The following is a 7,909-nucleotide window of genomic DNA, read 5'->3' on the forward strand; positions in this document are numbered from 1 at the left end:
CTCGCAAATACAAAAAAATAATAAATGTTCATTTTTCCTTTTATGAAGAGATGAGAGTTTATTTATTTATTGTTTTTTTATTTTGCAAACGTTGGAAATTGTATTTCCTATTTGTAGTAAAACACAAAACAGAAAGAAAAATAAACAAAAGCAAGTTGTTACATTGTTGTTGCTTCTCCGATACATTGTTATTTTTTAAAAGTACTCTTCAGGACTTTCTTTTTTTTCCCTCCCTGTTCCGGCTGTTGGTCCTCAATAAAGCATTTTGAAAATAAGAAAAAAAAAAGGCAGGGGAAAAAAATTGAGGCATGCTTTCATTCCAGAGCTGTGAGTATTGGGAGGGAGGAGAGGGGAGTGACACTGAAGCAGGGGGGGGGACATAGGAGTAGGGAGGAGTGATTCCATGCAGGGATTGTGCCAGTGTTCATACTGCTGAAGACAGGCAGCAGGGACATACTGCTCTGCTGCTGGGACTGTCACACTGGAGGAGTCTTTAAACTTTCTAACTCTGGATGAAATTTCTCCCTTTTTTTTATTTTCCTGGTTTCTGGAAAGGATATCAGCCACCCGGTGATATGCAGCCTGTGCGGGTTCTAGCCTGCGTTAAAGTAAGTGAGCATCTGTGGAATGGAATTTTGAAGTGACTGCATGTTGTAACCCTGTGTTTTGTCTGCCGTACTGTAAAAAGCCAAATACTTACCAGCCGGCCCCCGGGGACTGAAGATTTACCCCTTCGAAATGTTCCGGTCCTTAGTCCGGCTGGACTATTAAATCTGGTTTTATATAGAATTGATGTTCTTTTTGTATTCATTTACATAGTACAGAAACCATTTAAACTTCTCTCTGGCTGGGAAAGAGTCTACAACCTAAACTCTTCTGCAGCCATATGGATGACATATCATTTTAGGGTGAAAGCTGACTTAGCCAATGGTACATTTTTGGGGTTCTGGGAAGATGGGATGGACCTATGAAAATTCTTTTGCAGGTTGTGTTCCTTTTTTATATCTTTTGGGTGAAAGCTTATTGATACAATGGTATGTTTTGGGGTTCTGGGGGAGGTGGGGCAGATGTACGGAAACATGGAAAGGTCATATCATTTCCTTGTAGCTTGTGTTACTTTTTTATATCTTTTGGGTGAAAGGTGATCGATCCAATGGTACGTTTTTGGCTTGTGGGAAGAGGGGACTGATTGGAAGAGCATGTAGTTGTACGGAAGCATGGAAAGAGCATATTATGTGCTTGCAGGTTGGGTTACTTTTTAAAATATATTTTTGGAGTGAAATGTGGTTGATCCAATGGTAGCTTTTGGGGTCCTGGGGAGATGGGGTGCACATACGGAAACATGGAAAGAGCATATGATTTACTTGCAAGTGGTTACTTTCTATATCATTTGGGTGAAAGCTGATTGATCCAATGGTACATTTTGGGGTCCTGGGGAGATGTGGGTGGACATTCAGCAACATGGAAAGAGCATATGCTTTCCTTGCAGCTTGTGTTACTTTTTTTAATGTATCTTTTGGATGAAAGCTGATTGATCCAATGGTGCGTTATGGGGTTGCGGAAAGAGGGGGTTGATGTACGGGAACATAGGAAGAGCATGCAGACTTCTTGCAGGCACTGGAGATTGAACCCGGGACACCAGTGCAGCCATGTTAGAGAGGAGACTGCTACAGCACTGTACAGGTTGATTTCCTTTCAGCAACCCCAAAATGTACCATCGGATCAATCGGCTTTTGATTAAAACGATATTAAAAAAAGTAACACAAGCTGCAAGGAAATATATGCTCTTTCCATGTTTCTGCACATCCACCCCATCTCTAAAGAACCCCAAAATATACTATTGGATTAACCAGCTTTCACCCAAAAAATATATATAAATGCAACATAACCTACAAGGAAATTATATGCTATTTCAATGCTTCCATACATCAACCCCCTCATTTTGCAGCCCCAAAATTGCACCATTGGATCAGCTTTTACCCCCCCCAAAAAAATGTTATATTTTTACACTGTTCTATCTCTATCTCTATCTCTATCTCTATACACACTCGAAAGCTGATTGATCCGATGGTACATTGTGGGGTTGCAGAAGAAAGAGGGGGTTGGTGTACGGAAATATAGGAAGAGCATGCAGACCCCTTGCAGTCAGATAGCAAAGACTGAGGACAGGACACCAGTGCAGCAAGGCAAGAGAGCAGCCTGCTACAGCACTGTGCTACGAATGCTAATCTGATGACGTTTGAAATGCAGAGAAGTATTTGTAGTATGAGTTAATAAACATTTTATAGTTGTGTACATAAGAGAGAAAGTATGGAGAGTGACAAGTTTAAGGTGCCTGACCGCAGACAGAAATGATCACACATTAAAGGAAGCTGGTGTCTCTATAAACGTATTTAATGCATGCCTTACCTTAATGCAAGGTGTGTACATTTAACAAACCTACTTGCGTGTCCCTGAGGGAACCCCCAAACCCAGACACATGCTTCCAATCCCATAATTCAATGCAGACACCTCAGCAACCAATAGGAACCCCTATTGGAATTGCATTTGAAGTGTCAAAGACTGAGTCATAGCTGTGACTTGAAGCTAGAGTCAGGTGCTGCATGCATGGTGTTCCAGGTTCATGGGCTGCCTGAAGCTTACAGAAAAAGCTTTGCTAGGAGCCTTGTTGCTGCCTGCTCTTATGGGCTTGTATTAGTTAAATACCTGTGATGGCATGACAGGTCCTCTTTCATTTCCCATTAGACTTTCACTGTTTCGGAGAATGGTGACCTTTGCTCATCTCTATTGTTAGTTTTGAGAGAAACCCTCAAAAGAGGCTATAAAAATTGTCTTGCCTTGTTCTCCCCAAGCCAACGGATTGTACTGAGCGATTGGACGTTCCCTGTAGATATTTCTAGTCTGATGAGGAACAAATTAAAATGCTCAACTACTCCAATCAACCTCTCATCCAACGATCGTGCTTTGATCAGATCTTTGCACGCACAGTTAAGTATCTGTCAAGAAGGGTGGCCGCTTTTTGGGTAGGTTTATATAACATCTCTGCATCAATGTTTTCCTGACAACGATGTTGAAACATTGCTAACTGTGAAATGTTGTGCGTGGAGTTAGCAGCAAGCCATCAATTTCCTTCGCCTGAAATGCTGAGCTAATTAGCCTCAGATTTTGGGTTTAGAGATGTGTCGGTGATTGCAGGATTGTCATGATCAGAGCCAAGCATAAGTCATTGTCACAGACATTGTACAGGGGTCCCTTGTTGTAGTAATGTCGTACGCTGTAGGGTTGTTTGGAGGAAACATAACAGATTTGTGTCACACTTAGCAGTTGGCTTCTGTTTGAGTTAAGAAAGAACAAGCCCAATGAAATGAAGGCCCTGATATGAAAAAAGAAAATTTGTGCCACTCAAAAGGAAATTCCAAGCTTCAGTCCACCGGGGATTGATGTTTGTGTTTTGCTACTTTGAGTTTCTGTTGTCTCTTGGAGACTCTGTTGGGTCCCACTGGTGGAAGAGTTTGCCACCCCTCCGAAGTTGAGCAGCAGTTTGCAGGCGTTAATGTAGGAAATATTGCCGTCTTCTGAATGCCTGTTTTTTCCCCATCCCAAGTGGATACTACGCTACAACCACATGGTTGGCAAGCAGTTACAGCATGGTCCCGCTGACTTCTTCAATGGGTGCATTTGGCAAGTGGCACCACCTGCTAAATGTGAGATGCCAAGTTAAAGTTGCCACATTGCAGCCACGGCAATGTGTTCAGTTTGTCGGTCAGGGGGTGGCGGATCAACCGCCTGTTTATACCACCCCTTTGCTGCCCATTTGAACTTGGCCTAAGTGAGATCTCTGCGCTGAGTTCTCTAGTCTGCATACCAGCTGTGCCCAATATGGAGGGTTCCCACAATCCCTGTGCCAAGTTGTTGTTTCTGCACACCAGCTGTGCCCATTAAGTGGGGTTCCCACCATCCATGTGCTACTTTCTTGGGTCCATACACCTGCTGTGCCCTTTGGGGGGTTCCTACCATCCCTGTGCTGAGTTCCTGGGTGTGTACAGCTGCTGTATCCATTATGAAGGTGGGTTTCCACTATCCCTGTGCTGAGTTTCTGGGTCTGTACACCTGCTGTGCCCATTATGAGCGGCTCTCACCATCCCTTTGCTGAGTTCCCAGGTCCATACACCTACTGTCCCATTATATTAGGTTCCCATCATCCCTTACCTGGGTCTGTACAGATGGTGGAACACTCCAAACTCCCAGATGGACAGTGGCAGAAACATTGCGTTGTTGGAACATCTAAGACGTAGAAGATCCCAAGGGCTGAGTTGGGCCACAGATAAAATCACTAAAATTAGCAAATCACTTTTGGATATTCCATCTAGGAAACAATTGGTAAAAATCCTAATTCGTTCTGAAAATCAGTAGAACCGCTCACCAGAAGCGAAATCTGTACTCGGTTGTAAAATGATTAAAATTGCATTTGGAATGAGAATTGGTTTTTAGGTTAGAGTTGAGCTCTCGGCTTCTCTGGGTACTCGGCCTCCAACACTTTATTTATAAAGCCGTGAATCACCAAACATTCACTGCAGGTAAATCTTCCTCGTGCATGTGTTTAAGTGATAAATGATTGAACAGTTGGTGAAAGTCACATTCACTGCTTTCTAAATATACCTCCAAAGCATTCAAAACGTTATAAAGGATGTAGTGGCCGGCATGCTGAAACATTTCTGGAGGTGCTCAGTGTTCGTTTTCTCTTTTGTTAGAAAAAAAGGAAAATCCTTTCACTGAACTGATCTCTTTGGAAGGAATAGTTGGACATTCATGCCCTGTGTTTGATGAGATAAGGGAATTTGTGTATTTTTTTTTTTTTTTTACTATGGGACCGAACTGGCCACCCCGACTTGACCTTTTAGGCCTTGAATGACAGGTGCCCATTTGGAATAGAGGTGAGAGAACTAATTTAGCATCTACTGTTTTGCTGGCTGAGCATCTGACTGTGCCCAGAGGACTTGCCCATGTCAATCTGTTTCACTGTGCGTACAATCCTCAGCTGCCCTATGAAATGACTAACCCTGCTTGCTACTTTGTGTGATTCGTTTTGCTTCATTAGAATGGCCATAGGCATGATCGGAAAACCAACCCTTGGCGTGTGTGTACTGTTTGGTGCAGATTGTATAATCCTCATATAGGTTGGGAGCTGTGGCTCCAGATCTGCTCTTATAATGGGGAACGGAATATAAAACGCCAACAAAAACTCTTGATTGATACTCTTGGCCTTGAGATTATACACTTTGGCTGTTAAAGGTGTTGCACCCATTCAGTAAAGCAGTGTAAAGGTACATTAGGGAAAGTTCTTTCTATTTATTCATTTCGCAGTGAGGAATGTCTTAAGTCTATAGGCGTTACCTGGCATAACCATTAAAGGCCATTATAGGCCTGATGCATTAACCATTAGAGATGCTATACCCAATTGGTCTGAAGTCTCCTATATCTGTAGGCTTTCCCTCATGCTTTAGGGTGGGGACGGGTGTAACCCAGCTGGTTGCTGTTGTCTTCTTCTGTAATAAGCCAGGATCTTCAGTGCTCCATCCCCTCTCCATAGTCATAGACATTAGAGAAGATATCACCAATCCATTGTGTTTGCATAAGGGAATATTCCTATATCTGTAGACCTACCCCCATGCTTTAGGGTGGGGACGGGTTTAACCCAGCTGGTTGCTGTTGTCTTCTTCTGTAATAAGCCAGGATCTTCAGTGCTCCATCCCCTCTCCATAGTCATAGACATTAGAGAAGATATCACCAATCCATTGTGTTTGCATAAGGGAATATTCCTATATCTGTAGACCTACCCCCATGCTTTAGGGTGGGGACGGGTTTAACCCAGCTGGTTGCTGTTGTCTTCTTCTGTAATAAGCCAGGATCTTCAGTGCTCCATCCCCTCTCCATAGTCATAGACATTAGAGAAGATATCACCAATCCATTGTGTTTGCATAAGGGAATATTCCTATATCTGTAGACCTACCCCCATGCTTTAGGGTGGGGACGGGTTTAACCCAGCTGGTTGCTGTTGTCTTCTTCTGTAATAAGCCAGGATCTTCAGTGCTCCATCCCCTCTCCATAGTCATAGACATTAGAGAAGATATCACCAATCCATTGTGTTTGCATAAGGGAATATTCCTATATCTGTAGACCTACCCCCATGCTTTAGGGTGGGGACGGGTTTAACCCAGCTGGTTGCTGTTGTCTTCTTCTGTAATAAGCCAGGATCTTCAGTGCTCCATTTTCTCCATAGTCACAGACATTAGAAAACATTCCACCAATCCATCAATTTTGCATAAGGGAATGTTCCTATGTCTGTAGGCCTTTCCCCATGCCTAATGGTGGGGATGGGTTTTATCCAGCTGGTTGCTGCTGTCTTCTCCTTCTGTGACGGGCCAGGACCTTCAATGCTCTATTCCCCTCTCTATAGCCACAGATGTTAGAAAAAGTTCCAACAATACATCAGTTTTGCAAAAGGGAATGTTCTATGTCTGTAGGTCTTTTCAGGATGGGATTTACCAAGGTGATTGTCCTCCCCGCTCCTTGGAAAGGGGGGCACTGGCGGCAATACAGACTACGGAATATACATGCACGCCATGAAGACGCACCGTGTCCTCCGCCTCTGAGCGGGAAACTGGTACACAGACTGACCACACAAGCACGGATCCCATAGGATGCACGGAAGTCCATCTCATAGGCATAGTCAATAGGTTTACAAACTTCTAGCTGGATCTGGTCATTAGGAGCGGGATAGAACTTCTGGGAATTCATTTGCACATCACTTTCTGCCTGACTGAATAGGCTGGCATGCCTAGCTGGCCGAGTGTCTCCTGATATAATTAGTCCAATAACTCAGCCTGTTATAGAGACGCTCGTCACCAGCGGAATGGCACTTGGCACTGAGGGACGTAACTGTTTATAACTGCACCCTTCAGACACTGCTGGTGTGATGGGCTATTGTGGTGACTGGCCGTTTAACATTTCCCGAATTCCCGCAGCTAATCCTGCCACAATCACATGCCAAGGGGGCGACTCTAAAACCCGTGCAGGATGGAAATCGGTCCATTTATTTCTCTTATGTATTTATTACGCAGTATATAAAACTTTTCACAGCAGTCATTGGCCACAAAGAAGCTTGGAGGTTACAGCTGTACTCCAGGTAGATGTACAAGACAAATGAATGCAGCTCTATATTCAATAATATATCATTTAAATGCAAGCAGTGTAAGTACCTGAATATGACCTGGTAACATCCTCATGCAGGGCTGCAGTGTTAGAAGAAGCAGTACAAGGATCATGCTGATAGGAGGAGAAAGCAGTCTACTTCCCGAGCTGAGATACCAGCTCAGAGATGACATGATCATATAAATCCTGGTGCCTGTGCAATTTGTTACAATGTTGCAGTCTGATCACTAGGGGAAGGGAGACTGAGGAAATGCTTCCTCCTGCCTGCAGTAGAGTAATGGCAGCATCTAAGCCAAGGCAAAATCCCTGGGCTGGAGGTGACGGAGGCTGTTTTCTGGTAAATGATACGGTTTATGTATATTGAGACATTTTTAAAGTGTTTGAGAATTCTGAAACGCGTATTCTTTCTAACATAGAGCGGACCACGCATCAGCCCGTGCTGAGTTTTATGAGCGTCTTCCTCTTCTCTGATAAATGAGGATATTGCGGGAGTTTGCATGTGTGACGTCTGATCGGCCAAAAAGCAGTGAAGAATCCAGCGGTTTGGACTCGGCTGCTGCTGGGTAATTACGCTGGAGATGAGTCTGTACAGGATCGCTGTGTTATTGTTGCCGTGTGTGTTGGATTTCAGTACAGGAGGGGGGGGGGGGGGGACGGGGGGGCCCGCAGGAAGGGGGGGAGATTTGAAAAATGGGTG

The 7,909-nt window shown here is 44.0% G+C and overlaps 1 protein-coding gene across 1 annotated transcript in view; it reads left to right on the plus strand.

Moving 5' to 3' along the window:
• The first annotated feature begins 428 nt into the window (after positions 1–428).
• FRMD6 (FERM domain containing 6) overlaps positions 429–7,909 on the plus strand; it is a 72,061-nt gene continuing 64,580 nt past the window's right edge. The window contains exon 1 of the mRNA XM_018558374.1: positions 429–608. The gene's annotated coding sequence lies outside the window, so the exon portion shown is untranslated. The remainder of the gene's footprint in view (positions 609–7,909) is intronic.

The sequence above is a fragment of the Nanorana parkeri genome, unplaced genomic scaffold (genome assembly GCF_000935625.1).
Source record: "Nanorana parkeri isolate BGI_ZX_2015 unplaced genomic scaffold, ASM93562v1 scaffold335, whole genome shotgun sequence".
NCBI lineage: Eukaryota > Metazoa > Chordata > Amphibia > Anura > Dicroglossidae > Nanorana > Nanorana parkeri.